General features: G+C 36.3%; 2 long non-coding RNA genes across 4 annotated transcripts; one reads left to right on the forward strand and one right to left on the reverse strand.

Annotated features, from left to right (window-relative positions):
- The first annotated feature begins 18,944 nt into the window (after positions 1–18,944).
- On the forward strand, positions 18,945–20,481 carry LOC103461590 (uncharacterized). Its single transcript, XR_533151.2, has 2 exons — positions 18,945–19,995; positions 20,160–20,481. It is a non-coding gene; the product is annotated as an uncharacterized LOC103461590 (long non-coding RNA).
- On the reverse strand, positions 20,376–22,884 carry LOC145551419 (uncharacterized). 3 transcript variants are annotated; one of them, XR_014087244.1, is made up of 3 exons: positions 22,645–22,884; positions 22,136–22,271; positions 20,376–21,341 (listed from the first exon to the last, which is right to left on the reverse strand). It is a non-coding gene; the product is annotated as an uncharacterized LOC145551419 (long non-coding RNA). The 3 variants fall into 3 exon arrangements; XR_014087243.1 differs by having other exon boundaries at positions 20,376–20,999; positions 21,127–21,341; positions 22,136–22,884; XR_014087242.1 differs by having other exon boundaries at positions 22,136–22,884.
- Between the last annotated feature and the right edge of the window lie 3,170 nt (positions 22,885–26,054).

Genomic DNA, 26,054 nt, shown 5'->3' on the forward strand with positions numbered 1-26,054 from the left:
CAATGTCTCGGAAGAATCATTCATATTTGAGAGGGGAGCAGTAAGTCAACCGAAAGAAAGGTGTTGGCCCAGAAAAAAACCCATTTCCAAGTCATTGACCTGAATATTTTCTGCAATGATTTTTGAAACTGGCAAAGCCCACCTCCTTTCAACAATTTCATATAGCCAATGTACAACCTTGCACTCTATTCTGCTCCCCGAAAGTGTCAAAAATGAAAATAGGAAACCACCTGATGACTGTAAAAAGCTTTCATTACCGATTAGAAATTAAAAGAATTCTGTGGTAACATTTGTTTCTCTCAGTGATGTTCTAAGAAGCAACTTCTGCATACTGCCAATATGTCCCTAACATAAAAATTTCCCCTGAGTCTGAGCAACATCCCTCTTTCATCAGTCAACTGTATAGGATCAACTTTTGTATGTTTTCAGAAAAGCTATTGTGACATTAGACTTACATAATAATGGAAAGTCATGATATATTTCAACAGTAGAAGTTTGATGGACGGACAGGATGTGGGTTTTGAGATATTTAACACTCATAACAGATGAACAGAAAGAGCATCATAGGCTGTTGAAGAACAGCAGTTTCACTTTTGTTTGTCACACAAATAACTTGAAAAATTTTTTTTGTGAAGAGCCAGAAAATACAGTATTTACAGGAATATGCAGGTAGGTTGATGGTTTCGTTTTTGCAAAAAAATATTCTTCTAGTCTTTTTGAAAAGGACTAAAGATTATTTTCACCTAACATGCGCGTACCTTTACCAGACAAGTCTGAAGAAACCCTAAGACACCAGACGTCAAGACAGAGCTATTATGTTGATAAAATATGAGCCGGCTTTAACACATATTTATGTAAATGTAAAAGCAGAAAATCAAACGTTGGAAAATAAAGCAGAGCGATATCTTCCGTGGCTTAGTAAATTCTGTTTTTGTACATTTCAAACTTTACAGAATGGATAATTGCAGTTTTACTCAAACTGGAGTTATTGTCTGTCTGCTCGTGCGTCTGTGTGCTCTGCTCTTGCTTGTCAGGGCAAAGTGGCGGCACATCTGATACCCTTGGCTTATCTTTCATCAAAGCTAACACAGAGTTAGCTAAAATTGGCGCCACGTTTCTGTGGATGACTCAGATGAATTGAAACTTACTGGTATCTGAATCATCAGACAACATTATCGTCCACTTGAAGAGACGGTTGTATGCTTTTTGTTTTTTTACCTAGTAACTTTAGTTCATTCATACAGTTATCTAACACTTTATTAAGAATCCCTGTTAAATTACTTATTAACAACAATAGGATCAGAATTTGGTGTAAACAACATAAAAGCAGTGAGAATTTTTTTCTTGTTGCATCTAGTTTTGGTTTATTATCGTGGGAGATATTACATTTTGAGTCTTTTGCAACCAACTGAGAATCATTTCTGTGCCACTGCCAACCTGAGGATTGCTGCACGTCTACATGTATTAGCCAACAGGATGATGCACCAAGTCACAGAGCTTTAATCTTCTCATGCTGGTTTATTGAATGTGACAATGAGTTTATTGTACATCATAAGATTTCAGTCCAATAAGAAAACCTTCGGGATATGTAGGTGAGGTTGACAACTTCCTTATGCTGTCATATCATTCTACACCAAAGTCTTTTAAAGAGTGTTCGCAACACGCTAACAGTGTTCGCAACACGCTAACAGTGTCACCACTAAAGTGGTCATTCAGTGTGTAGCACAAGTTCACTTGAATTCTCCTACAAGCAGGTCCAACTCTTCCCCTTATGTATTTCAGTTCCAAATACATCAATTTAATCCGGTTTATTGCAATGCAATTCAATTGTCATATTCAGCTCATCATAAGTTTCCAGAGAGTAGAGTTTTCCATTTAAGAAAACCAGCAGATGGCGTCAAAGTTACTCAAGCAAGGCAAGGGGAGCTTGTGCTAAAATGAAAATGTATCTGAAATCTATCAACTATTTTATAATCTTAATGAAATGTATTCATGTACGTATTATCTCTGAAATGTTTTAACATTTAGAATGCAAGAAAGAAAGAAACAGTGTTTAGCAGCTATCTGTCATATAGTCAGATGAATCACCTGCCAAGTAGTGTTCTTTTCTAGGTTTTTGTTTTTCGCAAAGCAGAGACATGATGGGGGAAGCTGACATACAGATAGCTCTTTTTTCACAGCGCAGTGGAAGTGAACAAAGGATATACATTTCAGGAGTAAACAATCAAAAACAAACACTGAATCATCACATTTTCAAAGGATGAGGCTGTTATGTCTACGTTGCGTTGCTCTATGATGCGTGCCTCTTTGTGATCGTCCATTCATAATGTTAGAGAGAAGCAGGACTGATCCAGACTGGCAGGGGTGGAAAATGTGTGTTGCAAATGTTTCACCAGAAGACATTGTGGAAGTGAAACAGCTTTTGGTAGCTGAGGGACGTGAGGCCGTGTCAGATTCAGGGGAAGTCAGACTATCATGTTGTCCTTGAACGAAAGTCCCTGTTCTCAGCGTTACATCCCTCGATGTCTTTCACTTTGCTTCTAACCCCTAACACCCCAGTCTGAGAGTTTGCTTTGTTAGTGAAACACATTTTAATGACATTGTAATGAAATTTCATTAATGACTGGTAACTTGCTTATTATTGTAACACAACTGCGTCTTTACAATCAAATGTGGTTTTCTTTTCAATTTTAAGCCTCAGTCCCAAATGTACAATAAGAACTAATTTCTTTGAATTTTCCACATAAGTACAAACACTAAGTCACCCTTCTTGATCAAGGAAGTGAATACCTAATCTTATTATGTTTAAAGTTATAAAACAAATTAGACTATGTAACATGTGCTGGTGAAATTTAGATTTTAGAAAAAAAACTGTTAACCCAGACCCGTTCCCCACCAGAAACTTAAATCTTCTTGCCTGCTACTTTCTTGAAGGCTAGAGGTTGTCTCCATCTAGTGGTGAAATATATTTTCTTAAGTCGACAGCTTTGTGCCAAAGACTTAATGTCAAATCAGAGAAAAAAAAAATACAAATTGTTTTCAGAACATGTAACAGACCTTTTTTTCCCCAAGTAAATAATATTAATTTACTTTGCATATCTAGCAGAGTTAAGTTTATTATTAAACTGTCTCTATGCTACAAACAGGGGAATTAATTAGCAAATAGATTAATAAAGTTAAGATTTTTTGTAAACAATTCTTACTTTTTATTCTTACATTGCAGACATGTTATTTAAATTTTCGATTTTCTTTCTTTCTTTACCACAATGAGCAAACATTGCTCTGAGCACTGAAATCACAGAAAACAACATGTAGGCAGTCATTTTTATTTTTATTTCATTTTATGGTTTTTGCACCAAACCACCTTATGGAAAAATGTCAACTAGAATGAAATTATTCTTGGATTATCACTAATGCTATTCAAATCTAACCACATTTTTCCTGTTTTACTCACTTTTTTGCTCAACAAATAATATTTATTTTCATATATCATGTACAGTGCAGCCAAAATAACACCACAGATGAGTGAAATTACATACCGATTAAATAGATTGACAGACAACTTTATTATTCCCATTATTTCAATGCAATTTTCTGTTTTGGTTTATTTGGATTAACATTTTCCCATAAATGCAACCACAAAACCATACCCATGACAACAGCGCCCTCCAGTGGTACTAATGAGTAACGCATCTAGGTGCGTTGGGGTGGACATTGTAAGGAACATACTCTGATCGGCTAAGTGGTGCTCATTTTTTTAAACCTATTTGGATGCAGTCCTGACCACACAATACTCAGGCTCAGACAACAAAACACACCAGCGGTGTCATCTCTGATACGTCTGAGCAGTTCTGCCCACATGAGGCAAAACTGAGCTGAGCAGTAGACCTAACATTAAACCACGTGGTTTAATGTCATTGCTGACCTCGAGTTATTTTAAATCTTGCTTACTTTGTAAGTTATCAGTCCCATAAGCTTCTTTTAACAGTACAGTGTTATGCGTTGCCCCTTTACTCCAAATATTGATCAGGGGAAAATTGAAAACACAAAACAGATTGCTTTAATTAAAACGCGTCTAAGCCACGTATCCATCATAAAGATTAAAACTATGAAGCCTGAAATTGTTTCAGTTCTTGTATTAACATGGTATAGTGCAAGAGTCAAAAGTTGAGAAAATTGGCAAACATTTACATGTTACCAGTAAAAGGCTTTGATTTCTGTCCTCAAGGTAACATAAAATATTTATTCTGAAAGTTATAGGAAGGCTGTTTGATTTTCCTCCTTTTTTTACACGTAAAAGCTTGCAGCACACAGACTTGAAGATAGCTGCAACAGAAAGACTGCTGGGTCCTAAGATTCTCTAGAGATAATAGAGAGAAAAATCTCCATCAATTCTCCCATATCTTTAAAGCTGGTGTATTAAAGCACCAAAATTCAGCCTCGAGAGGAGTAAATCTTTAGTATTCTCTGTAGCTCAGACAGTGTAAAGTTTCCTCCTTCCCAGCAGGAAAGAAAGAACAGATTGTGGCAGTCAGCAAAGACTTGGTTGCCTTATCACGGAAACCTCTGCAAGCTGCACCTCTGCGTGTTCCTGAGCCCAGAGTCCAGGGGCATTATCTCCACCTCAGCAACTCCCACCGTCGACATGCTGGGGCTTTGCTCCATCTGAGCTCCTCTTCTCCGCCCCATTCATTCATTTATCCTTCCTCTGGTTTTTATCCTGCTGTGCTTCTTCCTTCACCTGGTTGTTGCTCCTGTGCCTCTTTCCTCCGCTTAAGCTTTTTAATCCAAGGTTGTTTTTTTTCTATCACACTTCTCCCATTTCTTAATGCTCTTATGATGCATTTTGTTTTAAAACTCTTCATATTCTTTCGCTCGTTATTGACTCTGACATCCCTGCAATTTATTATCCGTTTTCTACTACTTTCATAAATTTCCTTTACTAGTCTGATAATCATTGTCTCAGTTCTTTCTTTAGCTCTATCCTCTTGTATCCCACCCCGTCTCCCTTGAGTAAAAACAAATAAAAACCATGCTCATTTTAGCCAAGGACGAAAACACAACCAGACAATGCTGGACCAATTAAAAGTGAGAGTGCAGGGTACTTCACAGAAAACCTGGGCCAGGGTGAAAACACTGTGGTTTGGAAAATTCTCTGTATATTCAGAGGTGATTTTAAGGATGCATTATGGAGCAGTTTGTTTTCTGAAATTATTAAAACTTCTACTTTCTTGAAAGTACAAAAACATGTGGAATACAGGAACTAATGGGTTTTACATGTGATGGCAACAGGAATTTTGTTGAAAATTATTGAGTTGGCAGAAGATCTTACAACTAACAAGGCAAACAAGGTTTCTGATTGTAAAAATGATGTAATTTTGGAGAGATCGCCACAGGTATTCATGCCATTTGGAGCAAAGTCTACACAAGAAACAAGAAAACAAACTGTCTTTTAGTGAAATTTACACACCACCTTGGAAATTCATTGAGATTTTTTGTACATTTTTCCAACTACAAATTTCAATAAAAAGCTTATATCTTTTTCTTTCTGCATCCCCGTTATGCTACTTTATGTTGCATAAAAGAATAATGATGGTGGCTGCAGCACCACAAAGAGTGAATAAGGTTCAGGGCTCTGAATGCTTTGCAAATGTGCTTTTTCGCTACATTTTGTACAAAATTATACATAAGAAGCTGAAACAAAAGCACCATTATGCAGATTACTTCATAATCACTGATTTTGACCTCTCTAACCTCTCTGGGCATTGTATGGCCTCCTCTTTCCACATTTAGACATTTTGCTAGATCCTTATTGTTTAAGCACTTTCTCACAGCTTTGTCTTTAACCTTTTCTTTTTTTCTCTTGTACTTTTTATGCAAAAAACATGAGTTCTCTCTTAAGAAATATTATAATCTTTAATCACTTAAAGCAGGGAACCATTGCGGGAGCAGGTTAGTTTGAATAACAAATCTATATTTTTGACAGTTTTCAAAGCAAAGAGCTGGAGTCTAACCTCTGTTGTTAAAATTCTTGACTTTTCATAAGAAGGTGAGGCGCACTGATTGGGAGCGATGTTCAAAGCTGAATCTGTAATCTTAAAGCACACTTCACAATATTACTTTTTTCTCTTTGAAGTAGAACTTACGTTCTCGATCTCATCCAAATACTTAAGCATTAAGCCTTTTATGAGACATTTACAATTCATGAGCTTTGCATTTATGATTACTTTTATGCATTGATCTCTGTTTGCATAGCTTAAATGTTGGAGGCGTCTACCAGCTTCTTGCGAAAAGCTGCAGAATCCTTGAGTTCCTTCTGAGTTTTATTTGTTGTTTTTTTTGCCTTTTGTAGAATGTAAGATTAAAGTTTAAAGAATGTGAATAAGAAAGGTATGGGATTCTGTTTGGGATGTTTTATACATCAGTAAGAAATGCAAGGTAGAGAGAAAATAATCCACAAAAAACAGGCAGATTTTCAAACACACTCAAGATTTAAAACTTGCAGACTGAAGGTACCATGACATTGTGCTTGCTGCTTCTAACACATCACTTGCTGTTTCTCTTGTACTTCTGTGTGGCATAAAATAAAATACAACAGGGTGTCGAAAAATCTCATGGAAGGATCTGGCTTATAGAAACTATGGTAAAGTTTGAAAAAGAAAAAATCTGTTGATGAATACCCTGCCCAATATATTGTCTTAAAGTAGGCAGACCTAAACATGTTTTTGAACAGAATTGCACAGGAAGGCAGTGACCAGGCTACTAGAACGTAAAAGTGTAATGAATAATGTAGAAATATATATATATATTTTTTTGTTTAGGTATTACTCATTTGAATGTTGGGCTACTGTGTTTTTCAAACTGGGGAAAAAAATCCCAAAAGTTACTGTCTGTGGTTTTATCAACTACATCCCCGGTGACCAGGGCTGAGTAATAATATCGATTTTGTGATATATATCGATATTTTCTTTCCTAGAAAAAAAAAATCGATATTCACCCTCAAGTATTGTAACATCCAACTGTCACCTTGCTCACTCACTGCTTGCTTCGCCAGGAGAGTGATTCGGTCATCAGGCTTAGAGTGATTCCTTCAGATGTTAAGTGTCAAGGTTAAAAAGGTATCAAACTATTCAGAGCAGGGTACTTGGTGCACTTTATTTACTTTACAAATGCATGTAAGCTACAGTTTCTACTGTTTCAATCAAAAGAAACATGTTTTCTCACCACTTCTTTGCTTCATTTTGTCCAGCTGTCAACTTTAAATCTGTGTCCATGTCCAACCAGAGCCAGGTATTGTGTAGTTGATGCTTTTAATCAGTTTTCAGTTAAATTAATTGAATTCAACTCTATAACTGTCACAAAATGTCACCAAAATCACTCTGTCCCTCTAAAATCTTTCAGAAAATCGCAAAAGTGTATTGAATTGTATCGATTGCTGAATATCGCAATATATATCGTATTGTGAGCAGAATAGCGTGTATCGTATCGTGAGATTATTGTATCACTACAGCCCTACTGGTGACCTTTGTTTCAACCTTTAATGCAGCAAGTTTATTAAAATACGCAGCCTGCATAATCTGTAAAACTGCATTATAAGAATTATTTGCTGATTTAACAATTTACACATTTTTCGCTCCTAATGTTGCCTGTGTCATGAGACCTTCTTCATTTTTCTCAGTTCACATGATCCATATTTCCAGGACCCTGGGAAAAGTGCACACAGAAAACTCCTTTTGTTTTTAAGCTTTTGAAGCAAGATAGCAGCTTTTTCAGAAAATGTTCTCATTAACTTGAAGTACACTGAAACGTAAAATAATGAACACTTCATATCAAAACAAAGTAAGCACTGAGGAGTTAACAATGACGTTTAGTAACCTGCTCTGGATAAAAAACAGCAAGACCTCAAGAGGATCAACATCAGATGTTTCTTTTAAAAACTGTATCTTGTGTTGTCTCACACATTAGAAACGATTTATAAAGATTTGTTCCTTTCATGCAAGACTCCAAAAAATTATCTTTTAAGTTTCTGAATTTTTTGTTCCTATATGAAAACAGTAACTATTAGGAGTTTTGCAGTAAGATGCATACTTAATCAAGCATATATAATTATTTTGAATTTACAATGTAATGTAAATCTAAATGTGGGGATCTTGTTTGTAAATTAGCCAAATTAGGCCAATTTTGGTCAAACTGACCACTAGATGGCAACAAAATACTGTATGGTGGTTTGAACCAAATTCAGAACAATTGTTAAAAATGGTTAAAGTCATTTTCTTGTCTAAGTCAACCCCGTGTTTGACTGGTTTCTCAGTTAATTACTATGTTGATTTTATGACTTTTTATTTTTGTGTTTTTATGATGTAAAGCACTTTCTGATTAAATGTTCTGTACACAAAACTTGATTGATTGATTTTTATGGGAGTATGGAAACGGGATTCTCTAGACAAATGCCTGCTACCAAATAATTCAGATCAGTATAGAAGACAAAGATTAAGATATATTTGGTACAATGTTGTAAAAACAGATGACTGAACATTGTGGCTTCATGCAATTTTGAAAAGAGCTAAAAAGAGACTGTTGGCAAGTGTTGGCAAGTACCAAGGAGGAAAAAAGTAAATTAGTTTTTTGCAATTTATGTTTACTCTACCTACTGATTGAAATATATGGTTAAGTAATTTTCTATGTAAGTGAAAGGAATTCAAGATGTGAAATTGAGTTTTTTTTATGACATAACTCCATCATTACCATTTTCTTCACCTTTGTAACTGCTATAATACAAATCAACTGTCAATATGTGTCATAACTGAATAGTGACAGGCATTGGTAATCAAGAATTCTTTACTTTGCAAAATGAGGTAATATGCATAAAAAAAGGAAAAGTTCCATTTTTTTTGCTATCATTTGCTAACTGTGTGTTTCTCTGGTGAAGGTGGTAGTGATGGGGGTTGGGGACTCACAGCTCTGGGGAAAAAGCTGTCTCGCAATCTGGTGGTTTGTGTTTTTATGTTACTTTTTCTGCTTTCTGGAAGCAAACAGCATAAACAGTCCATTTCCATGTGGACTGAGTCTACAGCGATATTTCTGGCCTTCCTCTGGATCTGCCCAGCTTCTACCGTCCCCAGATGTGAAAATTGACTTCCCACTATCCCCTGTGTTGAATCACTAGCAAGGACAAGGTCTTTCTGTCTCGTGCTGTGCAGTTTCTGTACCACATTGTCATACTAAGACAGATTACTCTTTCTGCTGTGGCCCTGTAAAAGTTTTCAAGCAGAACTGTATTGGTCTGTTTTACCTTCCTGAGAAAGAAGAGCGTTTGGTGAGCGCTTTTTACCAGGGACAAACTCAATCAATTGATCAGTCAATATTAATAAATAGGGACAAAGTCAGGTCAGATCTTATGTGAATACCCATGATCTTGATGTTGTCCATGCCCTATATGGCTTACCCATCTTTGGGCAGAGAAACATCTAGCCTTCTGTCCGGTCATCCCCCAATGACCATTTTGGTCAAACTGTACAGATTGTTGTTTACACACTACTGCATCAGGTGTTCAGTTAAGTCCTTGATGTCCAACCTGCCTTTCCTTTTTAATTGTGGCAATTCTGCTGGTTAGAGATGTCCACTGTAACAAAATGGATTCTTAAAACTGTTAAATATTTATGCAATTCCTGTTTATCATCCATTTTAGTTAACTTAAAAACACTAGGTGACCCTCACAGATGTTTTTATTCCCAATATCCTTTTTTTGTTGAAGACACTGAAGCGCAACAAGACGAACTGACATTTTGTTTAGCTTATTTTAGATGAGAGGTTTATTTTCTAACACTTGGAGATTGATGTTCATCACAGTTAATCGGCTGTGCTGAATTTCACATCTGGTCATGCATAAAATACAGTTAGTCTGCAGTATGTAAACAAGCTAATGGCACAGATGTTTGTATGACAGCTGTCTAGTTGTCCACCTGTTAGGAAATATTTAACCTGAAGATTTTGACATGAGTTTGCTCAATTGGTGAGCACAAATGTTCTTCACAGCTTATGTCTTACAATGCTTGTATCAAATCTTCTGTTTTTTGTTGTTTTTTTAATGAAGGTGTTAATTTACGGTACATCATTCAACACACATGGGAGTTGAAATGACGATGTTTTTAAAATTAAATTCATGGATTAGGCATATCTGGAAGCAATCTTCATCTGAAAAAGAATGATGACATCTCATTTTCGGGAGTGTTTTAATCTTAATATGAACTTATCTAAGAATTGTACCCAGAATTTGAACAGAAAAGTATCTTAGATATTCACCAATTTATCTATCCTTTAATTGTCTATATCCACTTATCCTTGCAGGCTGTTGTCTTTGTGTACAGATCATTGAGGGGGAAGCAGGTCACCAACAAACAACCATTCATCCACACACTCATGCCCAAAGGTAATTTAGCTAACAATCATGTTTTTGGACTGTGGGAGGAAGCTGGAGTAGCTGGAGAAAAAAATATTCACAAATTCTGAATAATTATTCTCTTTTAATCAGTGCTTTTATTGTTGTCTCTTCATAAGTTACAACAAATACACACAAAGTTATATGCACGAAAACATCACAACATAGTCAATATAATCAGCCACTGGAGCTGCACTGGTTTCTCAAAGAAAGAGAGAGCAAACAAACAACACAAAACTTTGACAAAATAAGTACTAAACATATCCTAAGGCTTTTTGAGAGGACTGCATTTACTGGTTGAAAAATAATGATTATCCTCCTGAACATTTGGAAACATTTTCATTAATTGACTCCCAGCTGGATATGTCATAACCTGGTATTGATGGTAAAATGAGAGAAATGGATCAAAATGTCAACCGCTACGGCTGAAGTCATCTGAATAACAAGTAATTTATCCACACAAACATTATTTGTGCTTGTACAATACAGCAAGTTAAATCATGTCATATATTGCTCAGGTTGATGATAATACCAATGCATCTCCATATTAGTTAGTAATAGGTCATGACAGTAAACATTAAGCTTTTTACATGGACAACACTTTTTTAGTAATAAATTATTTATACTTAAACAAAAAAAAAATATAAAAGGATGATTAGCTTTATTAACTCAATGTTTGCCATTTTTCTTTTTTTTGTTTCAAACATTCAAAACACCAACAAAAATCCTTCCAAGGAGCCTCGTTTGCCTTTTGGGTCCAGTCACTGCTCAAACAAACTGTTCTTTTACCCCTGCTTCCTTTGACAAGCAGATTTAGTTTAAACTGAGAGCTTCTTCTAAAGTGCAGAATCAATCATACAAAGAGCCCTTGAACCAGCCATTTTCTTGATGTTGCTTTCATTGTCCTTCAAAATGTTCCAGGAGAGTTTTGTAAATCTCTGATTTCAGAAGTCGAGAATAAAAGTCATTTTCCATCAAGCTGTATATCAGCATATGGACCCTGTCAAAGCGAGTTGACCCCGGTTGAGAAATGTTCTCCCTGATTTCTTGTGTTGTCTCACAGTCAATCTTCATCTGTGCTGAGAAAGGAGTAACTTATTTCTGTTCTGCATGTATGTTCAAGGCAATACCATAAAAGCTCTACTGTAAGTTTTAGTGAGGGACCAAAAATAGAGGAATGGTCTAAAATGTTTCTCATTGTAAATGTATAAATGTGAACGAAAACGCAGACAGCCGACAGACAGGAAGCAAACCAGCAGTAGGGGCTGATTTGAAGTCGCACAAGTCTGAGATCATTGACATCTCTGTTCAAAAGACATACCTGTCTTAGTGCATCAACTTGGACAACGTATTTGTGAAACCTTTGGGCAGCAACTTTTATTTCTGTCTCACTTGAAAAGTCTTTGAAGGCCAGTCAATATAGTTTATTTTTACTCACTGTACTAAGTGCAAGAAGTCTTTGAATGCCACATATTCTGCTACACAAAGACATAAAAAAGTAGATTTCATTTAGTCCATTATTCAAAGGCCCCTTATGGGATTTAAACCGAGACTCCACTCGGTTTAAAAGGTTGAATAAAAGTCAACCTTTTATTTAAAACTACTTTTTTAATTGTTTTATAGTCTTGTAAAATTTAACCTAAAATGCAACTTCGTGACTATGCTATCCATCAAAATTATTAGAGCAATAAATGCCAACAAATTTAATGTATATTTCTATAAGATATACTTTAAGCTATGATTCAGATATTATTCGTGATGACAAGTCAGCAAGTATACACCATCAGTGTGCTCCATCTATTCATGAGTGGTGGTGGCCAAGTTTCCATTCGCCACTCGTTACATGTGCTTCAAAGCAGGGCTGTTCATTTACAATGCTTTTATTGTGACAAGAATAATGTTCAATTATTTATCAAAGGCAGCTGATGTTGTGTTATGAGCTGTCTGAGTGAACACCAAAAAGAAAACTCGTGGAATGCATTTGACCATTACAAACTCCAACATTTATTGATAATGTTTGTTCCCTGAATGACAAGATTTATTATTTAAAGCTGCAGGGACACACACTATATTCACCCAAAAATAGAAGACTGTTGTGTTTTTGTTTTTGACTGGCTCTACACCAATTTCTCAGAATCTATCTGCACATACTGGTATTGGCTGTAGGTAACATCCCTCCATCTAGACAATACAAGCACTGGATATGCTACAACATGTTCTATGTTACTGCTATTCTTCGGCAAGTAACTCTGTTAATTATAACAGAATAAATGCAGGATGGAGAAGAAATACTGCTAGCCAAAAAGTTGGTCAGGTCTTGGTAATCCTCTGCTGCCTTCAAGTCAAAAAACACATTTTGTTTTACTATATATTTGTGCTTTTATGCATTCAATGACAATACATTCCTTGTGACATCTGTATTTTTTTTTCAATGTGGAGTGTTTCTATTTAATATTTTAATATATGGATAGTTCTTAAAAGTTAGCAAAAACCTAAAGTTGAGACCTACAGTTTTTAGTGTGATAAATTGTTGAGTCTCCTGTACACGGTACTAAATGCCCAATCTATCACTTTTCCAAATTACCTGGCAAGTCTTTCTTAGGTTGTGATTATTTTGTTCTGCTTTTCTGCAACTGTGTTTCTTTCAAGTTGCCTGTATTTGCTTCCCTCTGTTGTTTAGAGTTTTGCATCAAAGTTCTATTCTTTAAGCCATGTGGACAAAGAAAGACACAAATCTATAAGTTTAACAAAACACAATACAAAAATAACTTCAGTAAGACAATCCAAAGGGCGTCAAGCCTTCAATAACAATTAGGGCTTTCTGTTATCCCTAACTAACATTCTCAGCTCCTTACAGCGATGCTTGAAAGCTCAAAGAAGTCACTGAACAAAGAAAATGCACACAACTGCTAGAAAATGCTGTGGAAGCCTGCAGGGCAGTTTTACTTTTAAACCCTGAAAACCAAACCTGTGTCTTGAGGTGCACCGCCTCGGGATCAGACAGTTGAACTTACCTAGACATTTTTTAGCCTGCTCCTCCCACCCATTACCTTTATTGTCAGTCTTTTCATAGAGAGAGGATTTAAAGACAGTTGTGAAACACTTAGTGTGTCTATAGGGAGCAAATACAAGCAGCTAACTGTGAATACAAAGTCACAGCTGATGCTCTAAAAGTAATTGACAGAAAACAATTACTATGATAGATAGTTTTGCTGTGTTGATTTAAAATGAGCACATTTGTAATTGAATGGAAATGGCTTGTTTGTAAGCCTGTTTTATTATGAATTATTGGTGCTACATAAAAACTGATTTGAATTAAACAAAGAACAACTGTCGTATGTAGAGCTCTTTGCTCTTCAGTAAAGTACAAATTGTCACTTCTCGTATTTCTTTGAAGGCAAAAGGAGTAATAGAGGTCTAGGACTAAATTTACCTTCAAGAAGCAGTAAAGACAAAAATACTACAGTTCAGTCAAATTCTTTTTGCCAAAGTACTGAGAGTAAGAGCAAAACCGAATGAGATAGGGAGAGTTATCTGTCTTTTTCAAATGCATGCCATGAATAAGGTCAGGTGACAGCCTGAAAATGAACATCATCTGGAATCATCTTATCTACACTGGCAGCCCCGATTCCACCTCTTTTTGCTTCTAGTGTCATCTCCTTTTAAATATATCTTCAAATGGGTTTGATGAACTTCAGGCAGGAATGGATCCTTCGCCATCCAAAAGAGGCTTGAGGGGAAATCGAAATGATGCACCAGGCCAATCGGCCAAGCAGTGAAAGCGTGGAATGAGAACATAGAGCATTAAGAGAAAATGTGAGACTAAATCCATAAATAGTGTTACTTTTACACTCTCCTCAAGCTTCAGGTCAACTTTCATGGACAGATGAAGAAATCCATATCTTTCAAACAATGACAATTTGTAAATATGAATAGGATATCAAATGCCCATTGAAAAGTTTTTTTCTATTTTCTGTCATATAGATGAACTTCCTTAGGATTGAGATTTACATTGAGTTTAATTATGTTGTTTTCCTGTTTTGACAGTATAAAGCATTTGGTAAACTGCACAGTGCCTGATTACACCTAAAGACAAGGAAAAAGAAAATTATTCATGCGTGTGTTGCAGATTTGTGCAAGTGAGTTTTCTCTCAGTTTTGCAAAATGAGCGCTTTCATGATTCACACAAAGCTTTTGATGTAATATACTGGCAGCATAAGATACATTTTCATGGAAATGTTATAGTTTTGACGTTTCATCTTTATGAACTTCTCCCAGTCTCTCCCAAACATACTTCCTAGATTTTAGTTATATCCTGAGGTCTTAAAAGCACTCATGTTCAAACGCTCGTTTTAATGTGTAGGTTAAAGACTTCTTAATCGTGATCTTATTTCACTGATTCAGAAACCACACACAATAATCATAAAATTGATTATTTTTCTAAAAAAAGTAAAATACTTCAGCGGAAGAATGTCATGTGGCAGCAAAGATAAAAAAATATGTGCATGAACTCAATGATGGAGAGGATTTTTCACCGCCTAGCAAAAACAGCCCATTGGATTTTAAAACAGCTGAAATATTTCATTTAAAGAAAGAAATGCCCCCAGCTGGAGTAATTAAAATAAACACGGTCTACATAGTTAGTTCAATGAGGCAGTTACAGTTAAGCACGAGGTTTACGGCATAAAAACGTTTTCGTTTAAAGATAATTGCAGGAGCATCAGTGTTTTTTCTTGATATCTGCCCAAAATAGCAAAAGAGATTGTTGATCCTTAAAACAAGAACATCTTCATGAACACTTCCCACTGAGAAACTCACTGAACGTAATAAAGTATTGACTAGAGATCAGTTATGCAAATGTATTTTATGATTATGTTCACAAATGACAAAATAAATGCCTGAAGTACAAACAAGGCATTTCAGCCTAGAGGCTTTAAGACGTTGAAACTCTGAGCTGCTCACTGTACAATGCTAAACAATAATGATGACATACTTCACTCATATGTGCTCTTCAGTTAAATTATTAACAGATTTATCTTTTTTTTTTTAAATGTGTGCTACTGAATTAACTAATTTCATTGATATGAATCATTTCATTAGAAATAAGGATGGCGCCTCACTTTAATCTTATCTTAGCTGATAATGTCTCTTAATTGGATGGCAACTATCAGATCAGTTGTATAACCCAATAGATAACAGTTCTTTCCTCACATAACTACATACAATGATTAATTGGAACAACAGTTTAAAAGTTTAAAACTCCTTTATTTTTGACTGAATGTGAGTTTTTTTAATGTCTTTTCTGTTTCTTTCTTTCAATTTATATTTCAATGCAGTTCTTTGCCCTTGTAAGTTTTCCAGCTAAATTATTTTGTGATCCAAAATAATAAATCTCCTTGTTTTTGTCCGATTTGGTGCAGCTGCTTAAAAAAATAAAAGAGGATCTTATAGGAGGCTATGTGGGCGTAAGAGTCTGAAAATAAGCCCAGAATTTTAAATATTGGCATGTGAATCAGGCAAGATGACACATCTTGCAACATTGTGTCATCTTAAACTTAATCTCATTTGCTGCTTTGCGGGCAGGGAGAAGTGATTTATGGTTTCAGCTTTTTACTGTTATCATTATTGACAAAGCTTTATTACAATGTACAAAATGTGCCCTAATCTTTCAGTTGTGGAAGAAGAGGCCCTGACAGTAACATAACTCCCCTAATCTGAAGTGAACAATACTAAATATAAATTTGTGATCTGGACAATCCACTCTGTTCAATGTCATTCAGTTATTTGTCTTTATACAGAAATTTGTCTCATTGAACACAAGGACTATCTGTTAGAAATAAAGCAGGTTCCTGTAGACTCTTGCTTGACTTACCTGGTTTACTCTAAAGTTACAAGCCTTTGCAGGTAGAGTTGCATTGCATGTGCGCACAGTTCCAGTGACGCTGTGAAGCGTATCACGCTACAGCACCAAACAATCAAGCTTAGGTAAAATCTTCATAATTATGGCAATCATAACAATATAATAAAATAAAAACACAAAAAGCATGTTCACGGTTAAAAGTAACACAAACGTAACATTTTGCTCAAGAAAAAAGTGAATTTCCTAAGCGGTTCTCGTCTTTCTCGTGATGTCCCCCATCCTCCACCTTCCGCTGGTCTGTTCAATTATGCCTCAATCTCAAGTTTGGCAGACACCTGTCAAACTTCAGATGTCTACTTGGCTCTGATTGTGAACTGTTTGAGAGCGCTCGCTCGGAGAAGGAGAGGTGTTTTGCGTTTTTTGTTTTGACGGCAACTCTGATGCTATTCGGCAGCAGCTGGGAGGGAAAGAAAAAGGAAGAAACTTAGGAAATAATTTACGGGTGTAGACCAAAACAAAAATATTTAGCAAAGCATTATTCTACATGAAGTTGTAGCACAGAATTTTAGCAACTCTAAAAGGCTTTGAACAAATGAGATTTATGAATAGAAAAGCAAAAGAAATGCTGAAGAAATTATCACTCATTCAGCCTGTTACATCTGTCCTGTAGCAAAAGTTATTTGCTTGGAACAACAGTGTTAAAGTCTGCTAATCAACAAACTTCAACACTCTTACATATCATCGAAAATAATACATAACTTAATGGAAAGAGGTTCTGCAGACATTGAAGATAAATGGTTTTACAGTTTTTCTTTGTCACGTTGATGTGTTTTCTCACTTTTGTGCAAATGAGCATTGGCACATTAGTGAATTCTTCTAAACAATTTGTAAAACCTGCAAAAGCATGTTGCTTACTCAAAATGGATAGTCAATGAAAGTGTCAGTGCCATCAAAATGAAAAGTCCTGAAATCGCTATTAATTAGCAACATAGCCAAATCGCTTTGCCATGTTTTCATTATGCCAGAAACATTCAGCCAGCACTATAACGGAATAGATTTAGATCAAACCCGCTTTTTGATGGAACAACCAAGTTAAGTCCAGAAGAAAAATGCTGTTCATCGATTTACCCTGGTTGGACTTGATTTATCTTGTAGAAAGAATGGCAAACATTACAGTCTGCAGCCGTATTTTATGACTCATTCTGCTATAACTGCAGTGGAAAGTGGTTTGACAAAGTATTTTCAAAGAGATGTAAAATACAAACTTTTCAGATGTGTATTACTATGAAAGATTTGATAGCATAATTTGCTTTTCCTAGTTCCTCTTCACAATTATCCACTGCCTTGTGTTGGTCTATATCAAAATACACTGAAGTTTTGGGTTGTAACTTACAAAGAAAATAGGTCAAAGGGGATGAATACTTTTGCAGTGGGATGTACATGCATGTAGTGGACATGATATGTTTAGTAAGATATATATTTGTCAGGTTGAAAAATAAAAATAAATATCGCATTTACCCAGTTCCACAGGCTGCAGAGCCTGCAGTCTATGTGATGCATGTCATATGTCATGGCACAGTACTTTGGCACTATAGAGCACAAACACCTGGGCCCAAAGCTTCCTCCATTCATTTCCTGATGGAGTTCAGAGGGAATGTCTTTTTCCCATGACACCATAGAGACTAATTTTAGTTTTTGCTTCTTTCTAAAACATAACTCCATAATCCTGAAGTTTTCACTCATGCAAACACAAAGGACTGACTCATTACAAAAGACTGATACTGGAAAAAAAGTTAAAAATAAACTTTTAGAACTTCATGTTGACATAGTTTTGAGCTGTACTTCATAAACATGCATTAATCATAACAAAGCTGACGCTGATTGAGTGAATACGTCATGTTTTCATTCAAAAAAGAGAAATAAAACTGACAAAAACCCTAAAAGCCTTAGTACTGAAACCTCATTCAAACTGCAAGGCAGTTTATTTAATCTCTTTACTTGGTGTTTCTTTAGTTTCTTCTTATACCACAATGAAATCAAACATAAAAAAAGTTATTATGCTTCAAAGACATTCATGGTTTAGTGAGGAATAGTTTACAAAAACTATCTCACAAAATTGTTGATACTGGAAAGGTTACATTAGGTTTCCTATTAACTGTGTAAGATAAATGTAAGTGAAAAACTTTATTTTTAACATTTCAAATAAATAATGTTAAGCGTATCTGTCAAACAATTTGAGGAATCTTTTCATGCTGGAGAATTGATAACACAGGCATTTTATTAATTTTAGGTTTACCATGCGCAAATAAACAAGAAGAAAAGATTAAAAAAATTGCACTGACATTAAGTGGTGCCTGTTTCCAACAGTCATTGGGTGAGAGGCAGAGTACATACTGTACAGGTCACCACAGGACAAACAACAAGGCACACAGCTAAAGCGCAATTTAGAGAGACCAACTAACCTAACAGCCCTGTTTTTGGACTTTAGGAGAAAACAGTGGGGCCAGGGTGGGGCCAGAGTTTTTAGTGGACATAATACAAAAGTACGGTGGCCCTGAGGTGCAAAGCACTGCAACTTTAACGAAGCACAATTACAAATACAAAAACACTTCGACATTACGAAAAACACAACGACATTACCGAAAACACAACACATTAAGAAAAACACAACACATTAAGGAAAACACAACGACATTAAGAAAAACACAACACATTAAGGAAAACACAACACATTACCGAAAACACAACACATTAAGAAAACGGAAAAGGTAGGTCCCAGTGGGAGACCTAAGAATTCGCTGATTGGACTACAGCTCGGTTTACTTTTGAACCGGAAGTTATTCTGGCTTTACGTGTTTTTTAAAAACATGAATGTGCTTGATGATCCACACCTTACCACTACTATTCGCGAATATTTTGAGTCAGGACACACATATGAGGTGATACTAGACATGCTACGGACCAACCACGATGTGTCACTTAGTATGCGGACACTAAAGTCTCATTTGAAAGAAGAAGGATTGCATAGAAGAGGCAACTACTTTCCACTTCCTGAAGTGAGGCGTGCCATTATGACCGAGCTGAGAGGACCAGGGCAATTATTTGGCTATCGGACCATGTGGCAAGTTCTGAAACAAAAACACAACCTGCGAGTTAAACGTGATCTTGTAATGAGACTGCTGAAGCAGCTGAATCCCCAAGGCATCGCTCTGAGGACTCGCAGGAGATTTACAAGACGCACGTATCACTCTATGGGGCCCAATTACACATGGCATGTAGATGGCTACGACAAACTGAAGCCATTCGGCTTGGCCATCTCAGGATGCATTGATGGTTTTTCGAGAAGAATGATGTGGCTTGTTTGTGGGGCAACAAACAACAATCCTTCTGTCATTGCCCAGCATTATATAAACTGTCAAGAATCTTTGAGTTTATTGTTGTCATGACAACTCCAGAGGAAGTACCTATGGAGTTGAGTCACATCGCTGTCGTTTTGACAGTTTACATGCCATATTGAATTTGTTTCAAACATTTATTTTTATAAATGTGAGTAAAACCCTGAGACTACATCCCATAATGTCCAAGTTGAGGACTGCTCGTCTTTTTTCACTGTTATATAAGCTGCAGACTATTTTTATTGTGTCAAAGTGTCATTTTCAGTGTTGTCCCACAAAAAGATATAAAGATCTGCAGAAATGTGAGTTTACTCTTGTGATACACTGTATAATCTGTCACTGATAGTGCTCACTTATACTGGGTCATATAGCCGCCAAAAAAAAAAAAAGACAATTTGAATTACTTGTAGAAAATATAGAAAATATCTGTCACAATTCTATGACTTATTATATTCTGACTTTGCAGATATGGTTCAAGAGATTGTGGATTTCCTGTTGAGGACAGCGATCTGGATGTTTTCCCAGAAGCAAGTCAGGTGACAGAGTTGTGTGGTGATAAAGACATTGAGGAATACCTACAGCAAGCCATGCAACAACATGGACAACAGCAGTCAGAAGACTGGGAGTCAGCTATGGAACTGTATTTCTTGCTTAAGGACATAGCGAGGCTGTAGACACAAACGAGAATCAAATCGTTTAATATTTTGTCTCCTGTTCATTTTGCTAAAATGAAACCTCATTGTTACTCAGAACAGCAACAAGTGCATTAAACTTTTTTATACACCAAATTGTGCATTCAGTGTGAACTATGAAGATAAAATGTGCACATTACACTCTTAATACAATTCTAACAAAGTTATGAGTAGCCTATTGGTTTTCTTACAGCTGTGAGAAAAAAAAAGAACAGGAAAAAGTTTTTTCAAAACAAACTAGGTTTTTGTAACACATTTAACATTTATGTCTGTCTAGGTAGCAAAACATTGCTATGTTTTAAATTATGTGAAAACATATCAAATTATGTATTTTTAATTAATGTTTTATATTCAACAAGACTGGAAGAAATCTTTGTTTCAGTAGCATCCAAATCCCGGTGCGTTCTGTATCCCAAAGTCCATGTTGGCCCTAAAAGCAGTGTAAGAATCCAAAAGCGGCAGTTTGAGTGTGTTTGCGCAGGTATTTGTGAGAGGAAAAGGTGAATCACTCAGAAATTCTAGATGTGGGGATGGCACCATGCCTGCTGGTGGAATCGCTGCGAGAGCTGTAGAGAACATGAGGACTTCCTCCAGAGACACAGCAGTTGTTTTCTCTGAAAGATGATAAACAATGTAGTCAATAGATAATCCATTGCACAATGGATTTTAGTTCTGATGTCCTCCCAATTAAACAAACAAAAAGCCCAATTTTAGAATAAAACACAATCCGTCCTTACTAACCTTCGCAGTCAAGCAAATAATCTGCCCAGGAAACGATTGTTTTGCCCTCCTTTTGCCGCCTATTGCTTCCTACTGGGCTCAGAACTGGTTTAAACATTGTCTCCAAGTCTGAAGCAGTCAGGGCCTTCGCAGAGAAACACAGGATTGGGGAAAGGACCCTGGAATGCTTCTGCAGTGCAGCAAAAAATCCTAGACTTCCCAGTCCATCTTTGAATCTGTTAGGACAGAAACATAAGCAATATACTTTATTCATGGCATAGATATGATTTATTCTAAGTCCTGTGTAAACGTGAACATTGTAGTTCAATATGTACAGGGGAAAAAGAAACTACATATACAAAGTAAAGAATCTTGCACAGTGCTCCAAAATTCAAAAATAAAAGTAACACAATATCAAATTTAAACTAGAAAAAAGTTTTCACAGCAACAAATTGATATTGTGTCATGCAACATTCAATTTTTATAAATCACATTGAAAAAATTTTCATATGCCATGCATATTGTAATGGTAAACAATGATTCGAAATAATTAGTTTTATTTATGAGTACAAAGAAGACAATGGCTATTGTACCTAAAATTCTGAATGGATTATACAAGTTTATCATCATTGATACAGAATTTAACAAGTATTGCACAATATATTCCAGTATTTCATACAATTTTTCAGAAGGGCACGCAAAGATCTATTACCAACTAAAGATAAAACACAAAAACAAAGAAAAAAGCTGGTTAAATTTGATATCTGATCAAGTAATTTCATATCTCTAATTTGATCAAATTTTTTTATACCCAATTACTTTTTCATAGTAAATTACAGTGTCATAAAGTCGGTGGCAGGTATGAACAACTGAAAGTATGTCATCGATATTGATTTTTGAGCATCAAGCTTTACAATTGTTTGAAAATATTTATAACCATAAATAGCTCACTGTTTACCGTTGTACTTTGTTTAAGCAAGTCTATTAGTTAAAAGCTGCTTGTTTTTGGACTGAGCCATAACGGACCTACCCGAACTTTCACTTTTTCCTTTTGCTTTAACCCCTTTCTTCCAAGAGAATACTTTTGTCGCTCCTCATGTTTTTCTTTCTGTATTCAAGGAAGGTGCTGAGGACTGGTGCAGAGCAGGATGGGACAGTCTGTTGTGCTATTAGTAAATTAAAGAAAAAATGTCGCACATCACAGCCATGCAAACAGACAATAATATGTATAACAAACTGAAGTAAAGTTAGCACATGTCTAAACTGAGTGCGGCTTCGCTTCGAAAAGGCGGCAAGCTTGATCGCAGTGCAAAAGAACCAGAAGGACACAAATTACCCTAGAAAAAGTGCATAAGGCTGTAACGGACCTTACTAATAATATAATACAATGCTGCTGAACTACATCTAGATTTTTTTTTTACTTTTAATTGCATTTACAATGAACAACTAAGTGACAGTGGACCCGGTCTGGAGTCCCGCTAGCATAAGCAAGTTACTACATCCATATGACAGATAAATACTTCTTTATGCTTAACTTACTTGAACATTGTGGAGTATCTTCCATATACATTTCTTGAAGCCTCTTGCCACAACTGCTGCAAAAGTTTGGTGACGGCTCAATCAGCTTTTTCCCAGTTTGGGCAATAAATGACGACCGTATTCCCGCTTTGCTTCTCACTCAAACTGAGCACGCCAGAATAACTTCCGGTTCAAAAGTAAAACGAGCTGTAGTCCAATCAGCGAATTCATATGTCTCCCACTGGGACCTACCTTTTCCGTTTTCTTTAATGTGTTGTGTTTTCGGTAATGTCGTTGTGTTTTCCTTAATGTGTTGTGTTTTCGGTAATGTCGTTGTGTTTTCCTTAATGTGTTGTGTTTTCGGTAATGTCGTTGTGTTTTCCTTAATGTGTTGTGTTTTTCTTAATGTCGAAGTGTTTTTGTATTTGTAATTGTGCTTTGTTAAAGTTGCAGTGCTTTGCACCTCAGGGCCACCGTACAAAAGAATGAAACAACAGCAAAAAAGTCTCTGGAACTGAAGGGACTGTGATCCTATTTCAACAAAGCTGAGGCTAAATGTGCAACACATTCCCTTTTAATTCACCGTTAAAGTAAAAATGTAAAGATAAAAAAAAAATTAAACTGGCCCAAGGGACCAATTAGTTATGATTTCTGTGCCAGCGAATATCCTCATTAGACATTTATTGATATTACCTCTTCAGTACAGGGGTACAAACCAGTTGTACTAACTATCTAGAACCGCCCACAACAAGTAGAACATGAGAACCATTTTTATAAAAAACCTCAGACTGGGATTCAAACTGGGATTCTACAGTAATACCAATATTGCCATTGCGTAGCCCCTCGGGAGTAACTAGACCACCAAAATTATTCCAGGAGCACATCGGCAACGCATCCATAAAGTCACAAAGTACCTCACAAAAACATGTAAAGCACTGCAGGCCTCATTATGCATCGGTGTTCATGATTCAACCACAAGGGGTCAAAGAGGTCAAAAATGTTTTCCTTGGAAGCGTTTCAAGACCATAGCCACTGCTGACTAAACAGAAGACGAAGGTCTCACATGTCCCAAATAATATATTGAACATCTCTAAGACTTTTGGGAAAATACTCTTTGAAACGGCAAGAGAATGACCTGTTAAATAAATGCCCGCATTTAACAGGGCAGTAAGCTACATTGTAGCCTGGGACAGCCTGACAGAAGTGATGCTGCCATGTAATCAGCGCCAGAAGTATCATATAAAAACTGCTTTGGTATCTTCTCAATCTGTATTTTATTGTATTACAAAAGTGCAATGACCAGCTGCTTCGCACCCAAGTCCTTCCCTCATTTGAGATTAGAACAAAAGATACTGTGTGTTATTTAGACCCATTTCCTTTTCAGGAACCAGACATCTGTAGAAGAAAACAGATGCTTTTTGACCCAGTTCACACAGAAACTCCTGAGAGCATCTAATTCCCCAGAGAGGGGCATCGTCAGGAAGAGGCAGATGCTCAAGTATCAGACAGAGGTGGGGTGCTCTGTCCTTATCTAACGCATGGAGAGATATGCTGTGAGAGATGAGGCTATGAAAATGACTGATGGGGGAACAAATGGCGTAGCTCTGATCAGGGAAAAAAAGGAAGCGGGAGAGAGGGAGGGAAGGCAGACGAGGCATAATAGCGACGGCAGCGCGGGCCTACCTGTCCACCCATCTCTCGTTTTCTGTCTTGATTTGCGGGTCCTCGACGGAATACTTTTCATTGGTTGTCCTAGAACACAGGAACAGGTGACATAAAACACCTCCAAGAATGGGATTTGCATCTATAATGACCTCACAGGATACGCTGAGACTATTATGTTTCCAACAAAAACCTGTCAGATATGCTCTTTGAGTAGTATTCATCACCAGCTAAGCCACAACCTTTCTGCTGTCCTATCACTTAACAATGATGGAGGACAGCATTTTTTTCTACGCTGTAATGTAGCTTATCTCAGCACTTTTCTCATGGTCCATCTTTGTATTAATTTGTGGCATAATCAATCATAATCAAAGCAGATTAACATACACAGTTTAGATGGGACAGATTTCACCATCCCAACGCATGACTAGGTTTTAGATTAAATAAACCCCAGAATGATTGACTCGTATGTTTTAGCCATCCTGATAATGTCCTGATAATGTCAAACTTTTTTTTTTTTTTCACATTTATGTCTAGGCATTCCCATTCCATAAATCTTTTGTTGTGGGAGATCAAGGCTTTAAATCTACAGCGAGACAGACTGACTTCGAGGACTCAGGGCGCGGTTAGTGAAGACAGATTTGGTGAAAGTGTGACCCAGATCCAGGTTTACAAAGGAGGGCTCTACTTCTCATTTTTACAAGTCCAAAGACAAACAATTTTGGACAAGACACAGCAATGATTTAAGGGACATTTTGAGCAGGCATGGTGTGACCCTCTCAGCAGTGTTTGAGTTGTATTCACCACCAACAATAATTCTGTTTCTCCTTTGGTTTTCTCTTTGTCCGTTCCCTTATGCCTCCCTTGGTCACCCATTTTTATCTGTTTCCTTGTGTTGTGACATAAGTATGTCACCTTCTTCAACACCTTCCTCCACTTCCTGTGAAATCATCACACCCCATCCTCATCACACCTTCTCCTCGATCCCTCATCAGTTCCAGCACCGTACTTTATTTACACTGAAATATCACCCGGTCCTTTGCCAAGTAGCGCAGATAACAGCCGTTCTTTTTCAGAATTACCTTTTGACCAATCCTCCTTTTTATATCTTTTATTTCCTCCCTTAGCTACTCTCTCTATAAAAAAACGGCTTTTTAATACAGATTTCTTTTTTCTCCCTACATTTCAATTTCATGTAAATGCATATAAATATAGGAACATTATCAAATGTATTGAAACATAAGAAAGATTATTGAATTTTACATTTAATTTGCTTTAAAATACATTTGAATGCACTAGAGTTCATAACTTAAGTTTTTTTAAATTTGTTTGTAGGCATTTAGATTTTTGCTAAACACTTCAAATAAATTTAAATTATGAAGTCTGTTGAAATAACTTTTGTGATTATGAAAATGCTGTTTGTTTGAATACTGAATGGCCATTTTATTAGGTACACCTCAGCGATCATAACAAATTGTGAATTAGTCAGTCATATGCCATCATCTCAATGTAGTCATCAAGACATGATGAAGATGACTTACTGAAGATCAAACTGATCATCAGAACTGGAGGTAAACAGGATTTTCAGTGTCTTTTAATGTAATGTGATTTGTAGCACCAGACTGATGCTAAGATGTTGATCTACTGGTATTTTCACTCACAGTCATCTCTTTAGGTTCTCTGGAAGGAAACAAAATGTTCTAATGTCTACTTCCAGTAGGATCATGTCACAATAGCTAAATCATTTCAATCAAGTTTTCAGTAAAATT

The sequence above is a fragment of the Poecilia reticulata genome, chromosome 4 (genome assembly GCF_904066995.2).
Source record: "Poecilia reticulata chromosome 4, P_reticulata-male-v2, whole genome shotgun sequence".
In the NCBI taxonomy this organism is placed as follows: domain Eukaryota; kingdom Metazoa; phylum Chordata; class Actinopteri; order Cyprinodontiformes; family Poeciliidae; genus Poecilia; species Poecilia reticulata.